Source organism: Schistocerca nitens, chromosome 1 (genome assembly GCF_023898315.1).
Source record: "Schistocerca nitens isolate TAMUIC-IGC-003100 chromosome 1, iqSchNite1.1, whole genome shotgun sequence".
NCBI classification, from domain to species: domain Eukaryota; kingdom Metazoa; phylum Arthropoda; class Insecta; order Orthoptera; family Acrididae; genus Schistocerca; species Schistocerca nitens.
The window spans coordinates 212,238,567-212,260,269 of NC_064614.1; positions in this window are offsets into that span (position 1 = coordinate 212,238,567).

The following is a 21,703-nucleotide window of genomic DNA, read 5'->3' on the forward strand; positions in this document are numbered from 1 at the left end:
TCTCTTCTCTCGTGTAGCGCCGCCACTGGCGATGGCTGTGCATCTCAGTTACGGTTTCGCGCTAACCAAACAAACCTGTAACGAATCGCGCTGCTCTTCTTTGGACCTTTTCTGTTTCCTCTATCATTGCTGTTCAGTATGAATCACAGACTGACGGGCAATATTCAAGCATTGGGTACTGGTCGAACGAGGGTTTTATAAGCCACCTCGTCTGTGGGTGGAGTACACTTTCTGCGAATTCTTCCAATGAAGCCAACCAGGCAGCGGCTCTGCCTGGGATTAGTTTCATCGCTCCGTTTGGATAATTTAACGTACTTATTGGAGACCAGGGATTGTTTTGGGCTTCCTGCATTTCGCTTCAATTATCTAGTGCGGCGACTTCTCTGTATACACCAGCAGCGTTCACGAAAAGCCTCTGAAACTTCCTACGTCATCCTCTAGTTGATTTACGTAGATTGTGAGCAGCAGTGAGCTGTAACTATACGCCCGAAGATACTTCTACGTATGAAGATCGCTCTCTGTTAGGAAGGAAGTGCTGTTTTCTGCTTATTTACGCAGGCTAACATCTGCCATATTTAATTGTATCTTCCACGGCATCCACTCTGTAACTTCTATTTGAAGTAAAGCCACGAGTTTTGTGTTCCGTTAATATTAACAATCCATCACTGCTTTGGGTATGATGGGAGCCGTCTACCTTCCGAACTGAGATCAGCTGCTTGCTCGGAAGCTGGTTCAAGATGTGCATCAGTCATTTGCCCTACCAGCAGAGGCGTGTCCCCCGATTTCCCTCGTTTTCTGGTGCGATATATTTTTGGTATGAAGTTCCTTGAAAAGCTGGGGTTCTGATGCACCTGCCTGGCCAGTGCACTGTAAGCAGTGACCCATCTGGTGTAATAGTGTCAAGCAAGTAATGTTCATGCTTTATGATCATGGTCTATACCACTTACCGAAGCTCCAGCACATACTACCCCTTCCTGCGTGGCATTGTTACAATTTATGTACTGAAACGTTCAGTGCAATATAAAGCTTGACACGGAGGAAATGAGCGGCTGCTATTATACCGACTGAGGCAATACCGTTCTAGTCAAATCCATGTTATTAAATGTCTAAAATTATAACCCAGCAACTCGTTCTTCCGCTCCCACTTGTCGGTTGCCTATCTAACAGCCTGCAGGGAAAAAATTTGATCTCCAGAGCTTCATATAGAGAGTGTTTCTTGCTGACGTTTAAGAAACCCTGAATCGACGTAGATGACTCTCAATCAGTTAATTAATATAAGACACATGGGGTCGGAAATGTCGGGAAATACACCTAGAAATCGATGAGAAATGTTGAACATGTGACGTCACCACATGACGTGTCTCGCCGTACGTGCAGCTGTGCGATTGGACGTGAAGGGGTGATTAAGCGAGGCAATACTTGCATTCGTGCAAACGGTGCACATTCCAATCACCTTTTGTAAATATGATCTGGGGGTTTTTAAAAGTTAGTAAGAATGACCCTATATTTATTGACCGAAGTTAAAATTATACATGCTGTCGTAATCTATTCATTAACTTGTATGATATTATCTTAAAAGTTTGACACAACAAATAGTTATTACAGTTAGTATATATGTAATCGAGGCAGTGAATTCACAGTGCGCAAATTACATTCTCATTCGGCATTTGAGAATGGGCGCACCTAGCGAATTCTCAAAAACTTTACACATAATGTGAACATTTCCGAAACATTTTCTCGTTGAAACCCCTTACAAAATCATGAAAGGAAAACAAGAAAAACTTGAATACACAGTATTAGTGTTCCACAGTATTATTTATTTAATGGTTCGTTATCAACTGGTCTTCGGCTTCCTAGGATATCGTCAGGTAACGTAATACTAAACACATAGTCCACACAACTTTAGTGGCCGTTCATATTCTACAAATATTGTTGTACAAAGATAAGTGACTTTTACGACTATCGATACAAAGCACATGTATAATATAATACCCTAAAAGATTCTGTAGAGATAAATCTTATATTACAGTACATTCAAAGAGTAAAGACATGTGCGTGTATAAGAATTATATGTTGTACAAGTGAGTATGTCACAGACCACTATTTTAGATGGACAAACTGGTGGATGTGATGGACAGCTCATCAAAGAAAGAAGGGGCTGGGATGGCGCGCGGGGGAGGGGGGGGGGACAGAGAGGAGAAAGGAGTCTATCGGATATTGGTGTTGCTGTTGTGGTCTTCAGTACAGAGACTGGTTTAATGCAGCTCTCCATGCTACTCTATCAGGAGCAAGTTTCTTCATCTCAGAGTAACTACTGCAACCTATGTCCTTCTGGGTCTGCTTAGTGTATTCATCTCTTGGTCTCCCTCTACGATTTTTACCCTCCACGTTTCCGTCTGATACTAAACTGTAGAGTCATTAATGCCTGAGAACGTGTCCTACCAATCGATCCCTTCTTGTAGTCAAGTTGTGCCACAGATTCCTTTTCTCCCCAGTTCTTTTCAGTACCTCTCATTAGTTACGTGATCTACCCATCTAATCTTCAGCATTCTTCTGCATCACCTCATTTAGAAAGCTTCTATTCTCTTCGTGTCTAAACTATTTATCGTCCATGTTTCACTTCCATGCATATCTACTCTCCATACAAATACTTTCAGAAAAGACTTCCTGACACTTAAATCTATACTCGATGTTACCAGATTTCTCTTCTTCACAAACGCTTTCCTTGCCAATGCCAGTATACATTTTGTATCCTCTCTCCTTCGGCCGTCATCAGTTACTTCGCTCCCCAAATACCAAAGCTCCACTACTTTGAGTGTTTTATTTCCTAATCTAATTCCCTCAGCGTTACCTGATTTAAATCGACTACATTCCATTATCTTCGTTTTGCTTTCCTTGATGTTCATATTATATCCTCGTTTCAAGACACTGTCCATTCCGATAAACTGCTCTTCCAGGTCCTCTACTGTCTCTACCAGAATTACAATGTCATCGGAAATCTCAAAGATTTTATTTCTTCTCCAAATTTTTGTTTTCTTTAGTGCTTGCTCAATATACAGACTGAATAACAATGGGGATAGGCTACAACACTGCCTCACTCCCTTCCCAACCACTGCTTCCCTCTCATGCCCCTCGACTCTTATAACTGCCATCTGGTTTCTGTATAAATTGTAAGTAGCCTTCCGCTCCCTGTATTTTACCTCTGCCACCTTCAGAATTTGAAAGACAGTATTCCAGTCAACATTGTCAAAAGCTTACTCTCAGTCTACAAATGCTAGAAACGTAGATTAGCCTTTCCTTAATCTATCTCCTAAGATAAGTCGTCGAGTCAGTATTGTCTCGCGTGTTCCAACATTTGTACGGAATCCAAACTGATCTTCCCCGTGGTCGGCTTCTACTAGTTTTTCCATTCGTCTGTAACGAATTCGTGGTAGTATTTTGCAGCCGTGAGTTACTGAACTGATAGTTCGGTAATTTTCACACCTGCCAACGCCTGCTTTTTTTGGGATTGGAATTATTACATTCCTCTTGAGGTCTGAGGATATTCGCTTGTCTCATACATCTTGCTCACCAGATGGAACCGTTTTGTCGTGGCTGGCTCTCCCAAGGCTATCAGTACTCCTAATGGAATATTGTCTACTCCAGAGATCTTATTCCGACTTAGGTCTTTCAGTTCTCTGTCAACTTCTTCACGCAATATCATATCTTCAATTTCATCTTCATCTACGTCCTCTTCCATTTCCATAATACTGCCCTCAAGTACATCGCCTTATAGACCTTCTATGCACTTCTTCCACCTCTTTGCTTTCCCTTCCTTGTTTAGAACTGGTTTTCCATCTGAGCTCTAGATACTCAACCGGGTGGTTCTCCTGTCTCCAAAGGTCTCTTAAACTTTTCTGTAGGCAGTATCTATCTTACCCCTAGTGGTTTATGCCTCTACATTCTTACATTTGTTCTCTAGCCATCACTTCTTAGCCATTTTGCACTTCCTGTCGATCTCATTTTTGAGACCTTTGTATTCTCTTTCGTCTGCTTCATTTGCTGCATATTTATATTTTCTCCCTTCATCAGTTAAATTCAGTATCTTCTGTTGTCCGCTGCTCGCGGTCTCGTAGCCTTCTCGCTTCCACAGCACAGGGTCCCGTGTTCGATTCCCGAAGGGATCAGAGATTTCACCTGCCCTGAGATGACTGGGTGTTATTGTCTTCATCACCATCTTCATTACGGTCGAAGAAGGCAACGGCGAACCATCTCAATTAGGACCTTGGCTAGTACGGAAGAGCGGGTCTCCCGCATCGTTCCCCTACGATTTGTCAACAAGCATGGGACCATTTCCATTCCATCTCTTCTCTAACCCAAGGATTTCTACTATCCCTCGTCTTTTTAACGAATTGATCCTCTGCTTCCTTCTCTATTTCATCTCTCAAAGTTACCCATTCTTCTTCTTCTGTATTTCTTTCCCCCGGTCTTGTCAATCGTTTCCTAATGCTCTCTCTGAAACTCTCTACAACCTCTGGTTCTTTCTGTTTATCCTGGTCCCATCTCCTTAAATTCCCTTTTTACAGTTTCTTTAAGTTTTAATCCGGCGTGAATGACACGGTTTGTGCACGGCTGTGTTAAGATTAGCACGGGCTTGGCAGTGAACGTGACCATTATCAAAGTTCAGAATATACCGATGTTTTGCTAGTATTTCCACCTTCCATTCAAAATTAAGACCGATTCTTGGAATAGCTCTGACAAGCATAAAATTATGAGAGAAACATTACTGGCTTCTGATACGTTAGCAAGGCTAAGTAGTGGAACTAAGTTTGCTCATTTTGGACCAGGTAAGGATTCTTTGATTGGCGTTTATTAATTCCGTGTAATGTTAGATTTCTGCCTTTAGTTTCTCAATGAAGAACATCATATTGAACATCGCATGAATGACTTCCACAGAGACTTCAGGAAATCCTGTATCTTCTTCTATTTTATAAAGGTGGAAAAATGTGTATAACTTACTACTCTTTCGCTGTTCATGTAATGAAAATCCAGCGCCAGGCAAGGTGTTTTAATATATTACCTCCTTAGTATTAACTTGCAATCAGTATCCACATTTTTCGCTTCAGGTACTGAGGCGTGGCACCTTATATCGCTCCTGTCTAGAGCCTATGAATCGGATGAATGACTTATGCGTGCACAGTGACAGATGGTCTGAAGCGGGTTCAGTACAGTACGTAGTTCTTTCATCGGCTAGAGGACAGGACTAAACAGAAAGAACTACAATGTACTTAATTATTTTGACCACCAGTGTCCAGTAGTGCACACAGACATTCAAGAAACAGTTCAAGAGAATGTTTTTATGAATTGTTCTGTTTATTTCTTGAAGACTTTTTTGTTTACTGATGTTTGCACAGTTTTGTATATGCTGTTAGTAGTGTGAATGACGCGTGAATGTGGTCTAAAGTAAATAAGCAGATCACTGTTCTATTGACAAACGCAGTACAAACTAGCGTGAGAAACTTTTAAGACAGTGCGAATGCAAACGACGGGGAATTTTGTATCATAATATGTTAAGTAAGTTTATGGTGAAATGGAAGCTAATTCGAGTGCAAATGAAAATACTTAATAAATTAAGTATAAGCAAAAAACCTCAATGTTAAATATTTATTTCGGGAAAAAGTACAGTTTTAAAGTCTGGTATCTGTTGACTGGTTATTCATGAAAAGCGTGAATTAACGTGGGAGAATAACGTTTTTCTATTGGCCATAAAGAAAACTGACCAGTCAGAATGGAGTATTCTCCGCGCGTCTTTTCCCTTCGAAATATAGAGTGCTTACAGCACTCTAAGGGAGACGGAGCCCAGCCTTTTTATTGTACGGTCTTGTGTAGTATGATCTCCGAAGGAAGTTCTAATTTGAAACTTTCTTCGCAGATTAAAACTGTGTTCCGGATCGAGATTCGAACTCGGGACATTTGGCTTTCGCGGGTAAGTGCTCAGTTGGTAGAGCACTTGCCCGCGAAAGGCAAATGTCCCGAGTTCGAATCTCGATCCGGAACACAGTTTTAATCTACCAAGAAAGTTTCATATCAGCGCACACTCGGCTGCAGAGTGAAAATCTCATTCTGAAAACGTCCCCCAGGCTGTGGCTAAGCCATGTCTCCGCAATATCCTTTCTTCCAGGAGTGCTGGTTCTGCAAGGTTCGCAGAAGAGCTTCTGTGAAGTTTTGGAAGGTAGGAGACGAGATACTGGCAGAAGTAAAGCTGTGAGGACCGGGCGTGAGTCGTGCTTGGGTAACTCAGTTGGTAGAGCACTTGCCCGCGAAAGGCAAAGGTCCCGAGTTCGAGTCTCGGTCGGGCACACAGTTTTAATCTGCCAGGAAGTTTCATATCATTGACAAGTTTTATTTGTTCATGACTGAGGTATATGCATAACGGTTTTTTATCACGAAGTAAATACCTGATTCCTTATAGTTGAAATGAGCGAAGGTTAGGCACCAATGCCAGTCGTTGATGACGTTCAAGTGTATTATCACTAGCAGTTACATTTTATCAACTAACGCGTGCAGACGTACTTCGTGTATCTATCGTATTAATTTCTGTATGTTGTTTCCGACGAGCAATTGGAACCACTAGTAATTGCACCTCACAGAGAGAAGAATATTTCTGGAGAAGACGACATTCATTCTTCATCTAAATCAGAAGACGTTTCAGATATTGATACCTCAAATGGCAAAGTGCAAGCTGTTCAACTGATTCAGTCTAAAGATAAAAAAATCACGTGATGCTTAGAACTTTTTCCGCAAACTGGAAGAGGATCTAGTGCAAACCACAGTACACTGAATAGACATAGAAACTGGTAAGCCTGCCTAATATCTTGTAGGGTCCCAGCGCGCACGCGGAAGTGCCCCAACAGGATGTGGCATGGACACGACTAATGTCTAAAGCAGTGCTGTAGGGAATCGACATCATGAATATTGCAGTGCTGTTGACAAATACGTAAGTGTACGAGGGGGCGGAGATCTCTTCTGAACAGAACGTTGCAAGGCATCCCAGATATGCTCAATAATCTTCATGTCTGAGTTGTTTGGTGGCCAGAGGAAGTGTTTAAACTCAGAAAAGTGTTCCTGGAGCCACTCTGTAGCTATGCTGCACGTGTGGGACCTATTATTATCCTACTGGGATGTCCGAAGTCTGTCGGAATGCACAATGGACATGAATGGATGCAGGTGATCAGACAAGATGCTTACGTACGTGTCACCTGTCAGATGCATCAGATGCAGCTAGATGTATCAGGAGTCCCATATCACTCCAACTGCACACGCTCCACAGAGCCTCCACCAGCTTGAACAGTCCCCTAGCGACCTGCAGGATCCATGGATTCATGAGGTTGTCTCCATACCCGCACAAGTCGATCCGCTCGATACTATTGAAACGAGACTCGTACGACCAGTCATCAATAGTCCAATGTCGGTGTTGACGGGCCCAGACGAGGTGTAAAGCTTTTGTGTCGTGCATTCATGAAGGGTACACGAGTGGGCCTTCGGCTCCGAAAGCCCATATCGGGGATGTTTCGTTGAATGGTTCGCACACTAACACTTGTTGATGATACAGCACTGAAATCTGCAGCAATTTACAGAAGGGTTGATCTTGTGCCACGTTGAACGGTTATCTCCAATCGTCGTTGGTTCTGTTCTAGCAGGATCTTTTCCCGGCTACAGCGATGTCAGAGATTTGACATTTCACCAGATTACTGACTGATTTTAACGGTACACTCGTGAAATGGTCGTAAGGGAAAATTTCCCCAGTCCATCCCTACCTCGGAGATGCTGTGTCACATCGCTCGTGCGCCGACTATATCACCACTTTTAAATTCACATGAATCTTGATAACATGCCATTGAGACAGTAGTAACCGATCTAACAAATGCGCCAGACGCTTGTTTTCTAATATAGGCGTTGCCGACCGCAGCGCCGCGTTCTGCCTGTGTACATATCTCTGTATTTGAATACGCATCCCTATACCAGTTTCTTTGGTGCTTCAGTGTAAAACTAACTCCTGGTCCGACAAAATCGCTACCGCCGGAGCAAGTGATATAAAGTTATCTTCCTAGTTGTGATCAACGATAATACTCAGAGTATTGTAATGAAAATGACTAATATTGTCGGTCTAAGAGTTTATGGGGGATAGCTGTGAAGCATTAGACGAAAATACACTTGAAACCTATATTGGCTTGTTATTACTGGCTGGTGGGTATAAATCATATGGTGTCTCAAGAAAGAGTCTGCGGGATCCAGGAACAGACAGTGCCATTTTTCTTGTCGTAAATTTGCTGAAACGGCTCTGTTGCATCTCACTTGTGTTACGTTTCGATGACAAGTCTGATAGAAGAGCACGAAGTGTAAATGACAAGATGGCACCTGTTTCTGCAGGATACGTGACCGGAAATACTTTCAAAGCTATGTAATCCTGGCACAAATGTAATCGCTGTTGAACAACTGGTGGTTTTCCGAGGACGTTATCCATTCAAACAACACATACCGAGCAAACCCTCAAAATATGGGGAAAAAATATCGACTATGTGTGATAGTGCTGCTCCTTATGTTCTGAAGACACAAATATTTACAGGAAATTACCTGGGCAAGTACCAGACAAAAATCAAAGATCTGACACATTTGCTACATGGACAGAATGTCGCATGTGATAATTTCTTCACATCATATACATTACGACAAGGACTTCACAAAAAATATCTTACATTGCTGGGGACTGTGAGAAGAAATAAGCCTGAATTCCCTACTAACACGTCAACCGAAAAAGATGTTCACACTTCAAAATTCTTTTTTACTAAGAATACCAACTTCGTATCTTACGCAACAAGGAAGAACAATCAGGTTGTCCTGATGAGCAGACTCCACAATATTGAGGAAATAAGCAACAGAGAAGAGAAGAAATCAAAAGTGATATCGAACTGCAATGCATGTAAGGGAGTTGTTGACACATTGCATCAGCTTATTGGCATCTATGCTTGCAAGAGGAAAACCAGCCGTTGGCCATTGATCATCTTCTACAATATTATTAATACTGCTCCCTACTGTGCTTTTTGTGCTGTGGAGAGGAATAAATCCAGGGTGGTAAACATCTTGTTCGCAAAATAAGAATACTTCTCGATGAATTGGCTCTGATCACTATGGGACTTAACATCTGAGGTCATCAGTCCCCTAGAACTTAGAACTACTGGAACCTAACTAACCTAAGGACATCACACACATCCATGCCCAAGGCAGGATTCGATGAATTGGTAAGAGTCCCAGTTACTCCTTAAACTGACGCTAGGAAAATGCTACCACAAAATGAACACTCATTCGCTATTGTTAGTAGAATATAAACTGGAAGTCCATCAACATTAAGCTCCAGCGGTAGCAATCAAAACTGCAAACGTGCCAGACGCAAATTCTGTGCATCAAGTTGTGACAACATGATACGAATGAAGTGTTCAATTTCTAACAAACATGTAAAGCTCACGTTAGACACAACTGCCCAAAACGTATTACGCAAAAGCTCATTGAGGGCCAGAGCTTACATCACTCTTGAGAGTGCTAGCGTGTAATACTGTAAAAGTTGTTTGTATTGTAACATTTAACAGTACAATAATTTTTAACAATTCATAATCATCATGCCCTTTAAAGGCCATACCGGTTCGTTATGACCCGAAAGAGCATGTACGTTTTTTTTTTTTTTTTTCTTAAAGGAAGGGTGCCAACTTAAGATCCCGTCGACAGTGCGGTGATTAGAAACGCACCACAAGCTCATGTTGCGAAAAGATGGGGAAGGGAAGCGGCTGTGGTCTTTTCAAAAGAACCAACCTGGCATTTGCCGGGAGCGATTTAGAGAAATTCACGGAAAACCGATATCTGAACGACAGGAAGGGTATCTGAACTGTCGTCCTCTCGAAAGCGAGTCTCAGTATGCCAACCGCTACGCCTCCTCGCTCTGTTTTACATTTGTTTAACTCTTTCAGTGAGAGTTGTCGGTAAACTGGGGCAATCAAATTAAATTTCCGATGTTACAGACAGCTGCACACACACATCATACGTAAACGCTGCCACGAACTTGCTGCACTTCGTGTATACACTCTTGTCCCCATCCTATAAATACCCACTTTTGTGTACGTCAGAAATCTGTTGCACTTGTACCGTGAAGTGGCTCGAGGAAGACACCAGGAAGAGACCTAGCTGACTGCCTGTAAACTGTGACAAGCGTAGCACGTTCAAAGAGGCGATACTACCTTCCTACTGCCGTGAACGATGTGTTTTCAGGAAGTATGAAACATCCTAATTTCTGTGCAAGAAGTTAAATTTGCGTTCATAGATCCAGATAGGATACTTCGTACGGATACTTTTTAGTATAGAAAACTCGGAATTTTCATATTCATTAACTCCATATGTACCCCAATGCTGTTTAACACAATAGTGTTTATGCCAGCTAGAAATAAATGCAGATCACAACTGCGGAGATAGGTTATTTAAAGAAGAGCAGCAAGCTGCAGAATATCAGAGAGGTAAAGAACACAGCAGTTACACAAGAATCGGATATTAATGTAACTGACGAACAAATTAAGAAGTTCAAATCCCGGCATACGTTTCATTTGCTTGCCTGATAAGTGCTTCTCCATCTTTTTTATTCGTCATTAATATTATCATTATTATTATTATTATTATTATTTGAGTCATTCCCCTTGTGACTAGTTTGATGCGCCCAGTTCTGCCAGTACCTCGTCTCCTACCTTCCAAACGTCACAGAAGCTCTTCTGCGAACCTGTGAGGATGGGTCGTGAGTCGCGCTTGCGTAGCTCAGTCGGTCAGCGTATTCGATCAGAGGGTTAGCTGCCCTCTGTAATAAAAGACTGAGTTAATGGATCAACGATGAACGTGAACAAGCGTAATGGGACGTCTGCCCCGAACGATTAGAACGAACAATAACGAAGAAAAGGGATTTAAAAAAAAGTCGGTAGAGCACTTGCCTGCGAAAGGCAATTGTCCCGAGTTCGTGTATCTGTCTGGCACACAGTTTTAATCTGCCAGGAAGTGCACAGTCCGCTGTAGAGTGAAAATCTCATTCTGGAAATTAAGTGATGCTGAGTTTTCGTCCAAGTAGAGAGGATATAAATTGTGGCCATGTGGAACTTGAGGACGTGTATGCGTGGTCTTACTTTCCCCTGCAGTCCAAGGTCGTGCTACTGTCATATCGAAATGACCCACAAATCTAGATACTGCGTGATTCGATCTGCCGGCAAAGCCGATACCTACAATGAGGTCCCTTTAAAATTCTGTTTGGTGCTGATAACGCTGCCTCGAACGAGTATGCCGCTTCTCCTTGTCCTTCGCAGTGATAACTCATCTGATGTTGTTCATGTGTTCCTTTCATACCTACTAGGCCTGGTTACGACCGTACACACGAACAACAATAATGCACTCTGGTGTCCGTTCAACCTGTCACAGAGAATTGCATCTCTACTCATAAACATAGCGGTCGTTAGTGTGTACGTGTTCGAAGCTACATTGACATCCGTACTTGTCTTCAGGATGCTTCATTACCTTTGTCGGGCAGTGTATATAATAAAAAAATAATTTACTTTACAAGACGCTCTCTGTAGGCAGTAAGTGTAATCTCTCTAAAAGTAATTGTACTTACTGGTTATCTATAAAAAGGTAAAACACTACATCACGAATACTGTGAAAGTGTCCAAGTTCAGTTACTTAAAGCACACCGAAGGAAGAGGCCTAGATTAGGCAATACATTTGCCAAAAAATACGATTTTGCCAATCTGCGTGAGTTGTAAAGATTTGTTTTGCCATTAAATTTCGTCAGCGTACTGTAACAAGGTATCATTCATTACCCATTCGACTGCTCGTGAATTGTCTGGTAACGCTGTTTGAATTGAAGTAAATTATTTACACATATTTAACTTACCGCCTTGCTGGTTTAAATTTTTTTTTATACTATTAGGTTATGTAAGAATCCAGTTAATAATAATGAGTAATGTTTTCGGTGTCTCCTGGACATAGCGAATCTTTAGATGTAAGTGGTTGGTTATTCTAGAGCACAGCACAGACGGGGAAAGGCATCTCTTAGATAAATGAGAATCTACGCTGCGAGCGCATCGATATTTTCTGACACGAAGCTCTCACTCTGCAAAGGAGCAAACAAAAAGAAGTGTCACAATCGAACTGGCGGATTATTTCGCCGCTTCCTCGTGCAGAGCTTTTAGAGAAATGAGTCCAAGTATATTTCAGACAGCGTACCGAGCTTTGTAACAACTCGTTAAAACGAGTGTAAAGGAAACGGAAAATACACAAAGTTTTTGAGATGCCTCTGCTTCAGAGTACATATCCAATGCAATATCAAATATACGTGTTTATTTATTTTATCTGTGACTTTTACTTCGACGAACAACTGCACTCTATCCCACACAGTACAGTTCAACATCTCATTATTCATATTGCTCACGAAATCCTCCTGCCATACTGCCTGGGATTACTGCAGCGCCTTTCTGTTCAGAAAAGTATACAACAATTCAGAAAAGCCTTACAAGTATGTTGGTGCACGTCTGTAAATCACACAGTGCGAGATTTTTATACTTCGAATTTACCACTTTCGTCAGGAATAAGAGCAACACAGCGTAGTTATAACTTTCTTTACGGCCACTAGGACGAGCAGGAACCGTTCTTCATATTGTAACCTCTCCACTCGAAATTTTGTTAAATGATAAATGGAAATGGAGCCAAGCGTAACCTCCCCTCAGAAATTAAAAAATGATAATGGAAAATGACCATAAACCACACAATAATATTAATTAAATAATGAACCATGAACGAAATGTAACCTCCTAACAGAAATAATAATATCTGGTAAATTTTATAAGGACAGCAGCGCTGACCTTCGGCCCTGTGTTCTGAATAACAAAAGCAACTATTTCTGCTCTTATTTATCGACACAGCTTCGTGCAATGCTGGCGTATATATATATTTTTTTATTCTTGGAAGCAATGATAATGCATTGGAAAAATTCTTTAAATTGAAATGAATGCTTTTTCTTCAAAAGAGTTACTTTATATTATAAAAATTATTATTGGGCATTTTTTGAACAAATTAGATTACAATTAACATACATCATTAAATATGCGCAATGCTGCTTCTTTACCTTCTACAACAATACTCATCCTCCAGAGTCCTGACCAGAGTCGCGACCAGAGCACACAGCCGACGCATGCCGACTCCCTCAGACTACTACCGTCCACTCGCTACTAAAGCCGACCGACAACTACTGTCCACTCGCGCAGACCAGCGCAGACTAGCAACAAGCAACAGCTAACGATATACTACTCTCTGGACAGAGATTCTGTCATGCCTCGCCCATCGCCGGCGAAACATACACCTTACAATGTTAAGTACTTACAACGCTCCGTACGTAACACAGTATGCAATCTCAGTATAGATGTAAAAGGAAAAAAAAAATGTTTCAAACGGCTCTGAGCACTATGGGACTTAACTTCTATGGGACAACTGAGAACTACTTAAACCTAACTAACCTAAGGACATCACATGCTTGCATGCCCGAGGCAGGATTCGAAACTGCGACCGTAGTAGCAGCGCGATGCGGGAATGATGCGCCTAGAACCGCTCGGCCGCTTCGGCCGGCCGATGTAAAAAGACCTGAATATTATTAATGTGTATTCTCACTCTCATCTTCAGGCTAAATATTTACAGAGATAATCAACTGTCACTTCGAACTGAACAGATGTTTTATTTGGGTTTCGGGACACAGTATCCATATATTATTGTCCGTGACAATAGTGCTGTTGCACCTGTAATCCTTCTTCATCGCTGTGGGCGTTCTTCACGAACAGATACACTGATCACGTAGTACTTAACATCAGTTCTACGTCAATCTTCGGCCTTTAAAAGTGTATACGATTGATTCTTCTATCTCGTCTTTGACATCCGTTGATAACAGATCGTTCACAGCAATGAGGAGGGGTTAGAGGTGCAACGACACTCTTCTCACGGATTGTAATAAATTATTCACCACTGCGTCCTAAAACCCAAATAAAACACCTGTTCAGTTCTAAGTGACAGTCTACTATCTCTGTTTCCATGAACCAACTAAATATTGGAACGCCATTGCGTCAGCTGGTGTGAAAGTATTCACAGCACTCTTCACTATGCTACTCGCACTAACGGCCAGTATTCATCAAGTACTTAGTGGTAAATACAGATGTACGTCAGACTTCCATAAATTATCTGACCGTAACTACGCACGAGGAAGTGAGCGTGTACGAGGCGCGTCCTGCTAGGTTAACTCTTGGCAAGAGAGCCCAGCCAATCACAGGACGGCATTCCCGCAACACGGAACACCGTTAGGGTAACTGTACTACTGCTTCCAATTCAATATTCCATCTCAAATATGTCAGGCAGCCCCTCGTTGAAGTGACCATCCTTCTTTAGGTAACCAGATTCCTGTATTTATTAACTAGTAATTAATACTAATTACCAATTACTATAGGTGGATCTGGATGAGCAGCTGAACGGAATGGACAGTGTCTTGAAAGGAGGATATAAGATGAACATCAACAAAAGCAAAACGAGGATAATGGAATATAGTCGAATTAAATCAGGAGATGTTGAGGGAATTAGATTAGGAAATGAGACACTTCAAGTAATAAATGGGATTTGCTATTTGGGGAGCAAAATAACTCATGATGGTCGAAGTAGAGAGGATATAAAAACAGAAATTTGTTAACGTCTAGTATAGATTTAAGTGTCAGGAAGTCGTTTCTGAAAGTATTTGTATGGAATGTAGCCATGTATAGAAGTGAAACGTGGACGATAAATAGTTTAGACAAGAAGAGAATAGAAGCTTTCGAATTGTGGTGCTACAGAAGAGTGCTGAAGATTAGATGGGTAGATCACATAACTAATGAGGAGGTATTCAATAGAATTAGGGAGAAGAGAAATTTGTGGCACAACTTGACTAGAAGACGGGATCGCTTGGTAGGACACAGTCTGAGGCAACAAGGGATCGCCAATTTAGTACTGGAGGGCAGCGTGGAGGGTAAAAATTGTAAAGGGAGACCAAGAGATGAATACACTAAACAGATTGAAAAGGATGTAAGTTGCAGTAGGTACTGGGAGATGTAGAAGCTTGCACAGGATAGAGTAGCATGCAGAGCAGCATTAAACCAGTCATCGGACTGACGATCACAACAACATCAACAACAACAACAACCACCATAGATGCGTTGATACATTTTTACCATGTCACGACCGATTTCGTTGAAAAGAACTTCAGCAGCTATCATTGCCAACATGAAAAAGCCTTACAGATTTGGGCCAGTATGTCGATTTATTTTACATAACGTTAAAAGCACATTCAGGTACGTGACGATCAAGTAAAAACTCCGTCAACCTCCATGCACAAACACGAAGAATAGTGAGTGCAGGCCAATTTGCATGCTTTGTACATCAGTCCATCCTGCTTTATCTCTATCAGTACCTTCTCGCCTACTTTTTATACTGCAGATATCAGTTTAATAATTTATTACCGAATTTCAATCACCTTCCGGCCCGTTGATCTCCACCTTATCAGTACCTCAAGATACTCTTTCTTGGATCATCAGTCTACTGATAGGTTCTCCGCGAGTTGCCACTAATTCCTCTGCTGTGGCAACCGGTTAATCGAAGAGTAGCACTTGCAACTTAGTCCCTCAATTATTTGTTGGGTAGTTGCAATCTCTGTCTTCCCATAATTCTTACCTTCTACGCTTCCTTCTAGTACCGTGGAAGCTATTCCCTTATGTCCTATGTCCTATCTTCCTTTCACTTTTTCTCATCAACGTTGTCCATAGATTCCTTTCATAGCCTGTTCTGCAGAGGGCCTCTTTATTTCTTATTTGATCAGTCACACTAATTTTCAAAAACCCTCTGTAGAAAAATATCGCAGACCCTTCCTTTCTTCTCTTTTCCGATATTCCCATAGTTCTTGATTCAATTACATGAAATGTACTACATTCTCAGAAATTTTTTTCCTCAAATTAAGGCTGATATTTGGTACTTGTAGATTTATTTTTGTCAGCGATGCCCACTTTTCCAGTGGTTGTTTGACTATTATATCCCCATTACTTCGCCTGCGGTGGGATATTTGCTTTCTGTGAAGCAGAATTCCTTCACTTCGTCTAGGTCGTGGTCCCTAATTTGCATATAAACTTCATCACTGATCTCATTTGTGCTATTCTTCATTATTTTCGCCGTTTTCCTTACTTCAGTTGGTAAAAACGGAACCATTGTAGCATCAATTTGTCGCTCGTCTTTCCGTTCATCTGTTAAGACCGCTTCCTTATCAGATACGGGTAGAGGTATCAACTTGAAAATGATATAAAACAGTGAAGGCTACAGCTACTAGGCGGTGTAAAAAATTACGCTTCTAAGTCAATGCAATCAACAGAAGTATGTCACATGTTTTGACACTAGCTCACTTGTCCAAACGTGTAGGGTACATCCCGCTGACCTAGAATCATGAAATTTGGCAAGAAGCAAGGTTTTATCGTACAAATTGTCGTCATTATCATCGTCATTATCATAATTTACTGCACATAAACAGGCCATTCAGGCCCATGGCAGAAGGTTCAAATGGTTCAAATGGATCTGAGCACTATGGGACTTAACATCTGAGGTCATCAGTCCCCTAGAGCTTAGAACTACTTAAACCTAACTAACCTAAGGACATCACACACATCCGTGCCCGAGGCACGATTCGAACCTGCGACCGTAGCGGTCGTGCGGTTCCAGACTGTAGCGCATAGCAGAAGACAAAAATATACAAATACATAAACAAAGCAAATGATCAACATACCAAGTTCACGACTCTTTGTCTAAATAGGATCGTAACATCACAAAAATTGATTACATATGTTTGCTCATTTACTTTCGTCTCGGGCTTCCTCAATTCTGGCTGTTGGATTTGCTTCTTTCAGGGCCACTAAAGTTCCACCTCTGCATGTAGCTCGCGGATGACCTCTTGGACGTATGTCTGTTGGATGATGTATTACTACTGTATTAGGGAAGTACTCTCTGCTCGGAGAACATATGCTGTTAACTGGAGTCTTCTTTACTGTACAAGTAAAGGAAAAAAATCTGAAAATTGACTATTTGTAATTATAGCAAATAAAAAGGTATTTTTATGCCAGTTGTTGTCTGTCTCTCTGTCCGTCTGATAAGACCCTTTTTCTGACAAACGGATAGAGGTATCAAACGGAAATTTATGTTAAATACTAAGGCCTACTGTTTCTTGGCGGTGTGAAAATGTAAGTTGTTTCAAGTGTCTTTGAAATATTTGGGTCGATAGTGCCTAGTGGCTCTTGAAAATAGATGAATAACTTGTTTGCTAGTCTGCCTGCCATTGATAAAGGCACATCAGTTGTTAGTGTTGTGTACAGAGTTACGTAGAGACTGCAACACACTAGCTGTAGTTTTCTCTTCTCTGATGATGAAGACATTTCATACTGTAATTGACTTTTGTTTCGATTCCGAACATCTCTCTTGTCCTCATCCTGCTCTGTCATAAAGGTATCCACTTCCTCCACAAACTTTTGTGACTTCTGCCGTATACTATTATCATCTTCTGTGTCCTTAAGTGTGAGAAATATAGTCCTGTGCCTGGATTAAATGTCATATTCAGCCTTAATACTGTCTACAAAAGAAATCGAAGCTTTGAACTTATCAGAAACAACCATTTTAGACGCTTCTAATGCCCACATTTGCTGATGTCAATAGTGAATTCTAGATCCAAAAGATCTTTCTCTGTCAAATTAGGATATAACATACTCTTTTATAGTTTGTAATTGCGACAGTCTGTTTCCTTTTAAACAAGCTCCTGCCAGCCTTTTACTAGACAAATAATTTAGAACTGAACTGCAATTTTATTTACTTTTAATGCACTTATAACGCCTCATAAATTTGCTAAAGGAACTGAGGCGGTCCTTGTAATACCCTTCATAAATGTTCTCTAGTACACCGTCGTCAGTATATTCTAATACAATGGCCTCGACTATTTGGGTGGAAATATTCGTACTAACTTTGACTGGATTGTTTCTGAAGATGAGCGTCGTGCACTGCTTAAACAGCCACGTTTAGGTTCTTTCTGTCCTTTAAAATCAGTATATCTGTCCGCCGTGACGTCATGTATTTCTGTATATCCCCATAATATTTCTGAGTTATTATGTTAAGTAATATATCTGCGAGCTCTTTACCCTCGCCCCCGATTTCATGTCCATACTCAGCACGTCGCAACTTTGTCCTTAATATTTGGACGACCTTCGTAGGATTAATTCTCTTCCTAATTTCGCCGGCCGGGGTGGCCGAGCGGTTCTAGGCGCTAAAGTCTGGAACCACGCGACCGCCACGGTCGCAGGTTCGAATCCTGCCTCGGCCATGGATGTGTGTGCTGTCCTCAGGTTAGTTAGGTTTAAGTAGTTCTAAGTTCTAGGGGACTGATGACCTCAGAAGTTAAGTGCCATAGTGCTCAGAGCCATTTTCTTCATAATACTCAGTTTACACAATAACACGCATGCGAACGCTGAAAGAAACTCATTTGTACTATAGATATACCATTCACGTGATTCAAGTACTTTGTAGTGCAGTTCCATACCACCGTCTGATGGAACTGGCAGACATATGCGAAGTTTTGCGTGGAAATGGCACAGACCACTGTTGTTTCTGTGATCAAATGTTAGTCTACGCATGGTTTCATGCGCTTCCTAGCGTTAGAGGTCAAAGCTGTCACCTGTCGGCAGAAACACGTGCATTCCAAAGGCATGTACGTCACTACTCAATCCTAGAATTCTGTCGCTGTCGCTGTTGCAGGGATGTCGTCAGCGAGTGACAAGTGACGTGTGTGGCAGTCGGTTGGCTGACCTGGTTGGCGCCCCACTTTGGCGGCTGTTTGCTTATCGGCGTGCGACGTATCAGCCGGCGATTAGCGCCGTGGACTGGTGTTTACCGTGGCGTCAGCAACGGCTGGCTGGTGCAGCCGGTACTCACCTCACACGGCACGTGCCACCAAGCTAGGACACCGAGCCCGCACGCTGCAGCCGATTCCGGTCGAGGTCGCTACGTGTATCCATCGACCACTGTGTCCTCGTTTTGCATTTCTGCCCTTCCTGATCGTTTATAGTGTGACGATTTATGAGAGACAAGGATGTGGGCCGTAAAGGTGTATCTCACGGTTCTGCAATAATATCGTATTTATGTATTACGAGCGGAGCATTTCAGTATAGTATACACTAATGTGACCTCTTAATAGCGTGTCGGACCTGCTTTTGCCTCCCGTATTGCAACAGCTGGGCGTGGCGTGGACTCAACAACTCGTTGGAAATCCTCTGCAGAAATAATGAGACAAGCGGCCTCTTTAGCCGTCTTTAACTGCAAAATTGTTGTCGGTGGAGGATTTTGCGCACTAACTGACATCTCGATTATGTCCCATGAACGTCCTACGCGTGAGCTGGGTGGCTAAAATTGTCCAGAATGTTCTTCAAACGAGTCGCAAACAATTGTGACCCAGTGACTCGGCATATGGTCATCCATAAAAATTCTATCGTTGTTTGGCAACATGAAGTCCGTGAATGGCTGCAAATGGTCTCCAAATAGCCGAACATTACCATTTCCAGTCAGTGATCGGTTCAGTTACACCAGAAGACCCGATCCATTGCAGATAAACACAGCCCACACCATTACGGAGCCACGAACAGCTTGCCTTGTTGACAACTTGGTTCCATAGCTTCGTGAAGTCTGTGCCACACTCGAACTCTAACGTCATCGGTCTAGCGGTTCTGGCGCTGCAGTCCGGAACCGCGGGACTGCTACGGTCGCAGGTTCGAATCCTGCCTCGGGCATGGGTGTGTGTGGTGTCCTTAGGTTAGTTAGGTTTAAGTAGTTCTAAGTTCTAGGGGACTTATGACCTGATATGTTAAGTCCCGTAGTGCTCAGAGCCATTTTCTAACGTCATCTCTTACCAACTGAAGATCAGGACATCCGACCAGACGTTTTCCAGTCATCTAGGGTCAAAACGATATGGTCACAAGCCTAGGTGAGGCGCTGAAGCCGGCCGCTGTGGCCGAGCGGTTATAGGCTCTTCAGTCCGGAACCACGCTGCTGCTACGGTCGCTGGTTCGAATCCTGCCTCGGGCATGTATGTGTGTGATGTCCTTAGCTTAGTTAGGTTTAAGTAGTTCTAAGTCTAGGGTACTGATGAGAAAGATTTGAGGCGCTGAAGGTGATGTCTTTCTTTTAGCAAAGTCACACTCGTTGGTCGTCTGCTGTCATTACCCATTAACGCCAAATTTCGCAGCACTGTCCTAACCGATACGTTCATCGTACGCCCCACACTGATATCTGCAGATATTTCACGTAGTGTTGCTTGGGTGTTAGCACTAATAACTTTATGCAAACGCCGCTGTTCTCGGTTGTTAAGTGAAGGCCGTCGTCCGTGGTGAGAGGTACTGTCCAAATTTTGGTATTCTCGGAGCACTCTTGGTGTCTCGGAATATTGAATTCCCTAACGATATACGAAATAGGATGTCCATGCGTCTAGCTCCAACAACCATTCCGCGTTCAAAGCCTGTTAATTCCCGTCATGCAGCCATAATCACGTCTGAAACTTTTTCACATGAGTCAACTGAGTACGGATGACAGCTCCCCCAATGCACTGCCCTTTTACACCTCGTGTATCGGATACTACAGCCATCTGCGAGCGTGCATATGGCTATCTCATGACCTTCGTCACCTCAGCGTACAGCAGACACAAAACCAGCACGAATTCAGAAAATGTCGTTCTTGTGAAAACCAACTGACACTTTATTCACACGAAGCTACGAAACAACAAATGCTGCTGACAGGCGGTCTCAAGGCGGTTCAAGATATCTAGATTAAAAAAAAAAAGAAAAAACTGTTGACACTGTTCCTTACGAGCGGCTTCTAATCAAATAGCGTGCGAACGGAGTATCGTCTCAGTTGTGCGACTGTGTATCACAATAATATAGTGCCTAATAATTTTCTTTATAATTAATTCTGTAACCGTAATGCAACTCTGGTGCAATTTCTGTCATGCAGTAGTGGAAATCAGTTTAAAGACACGATTCCTACGAAAGTAATATACAATGGCTGAGGCATATATGCATCGAATTTATAATAAAAGTAGCAGATCCATATAGAACAAAACAATCACGATGGAATTGCATAGTTTCTATTGTAACGTGAACAACAAGATAAAACGTTTGAATTTCGTGGATGAGAACTGGTACAAAGGTACTCAATGTCTCCGTGTTTTATTGTGTTTTAGTACTTTGTAAAACTTCTATTCCTCCTAATTACCTCGAAGATTCTCTTCTCCATTGATTTTGTTATAGTCTGTACTTCTTACAGTGAAATTATCGAATCCATCTTTTCAGCTCACGTGCATTCTCAAATTGCCTTCCATTGCGGTGTACACCCTTTACAAGTATTCCCCGTAGGTTTTCCATGAAGTTCAAATCCAGACTACGAGCAGGGCTGAGAAACACGTCTATATCTTTATCTCCAAACAACTTTTTCGTTGTAGCAGAAACATCCACTGATACACTACCATGTTGAAACATAAGATTTTCTTCCCCTACTTCCTCTTACGTTCTAATCC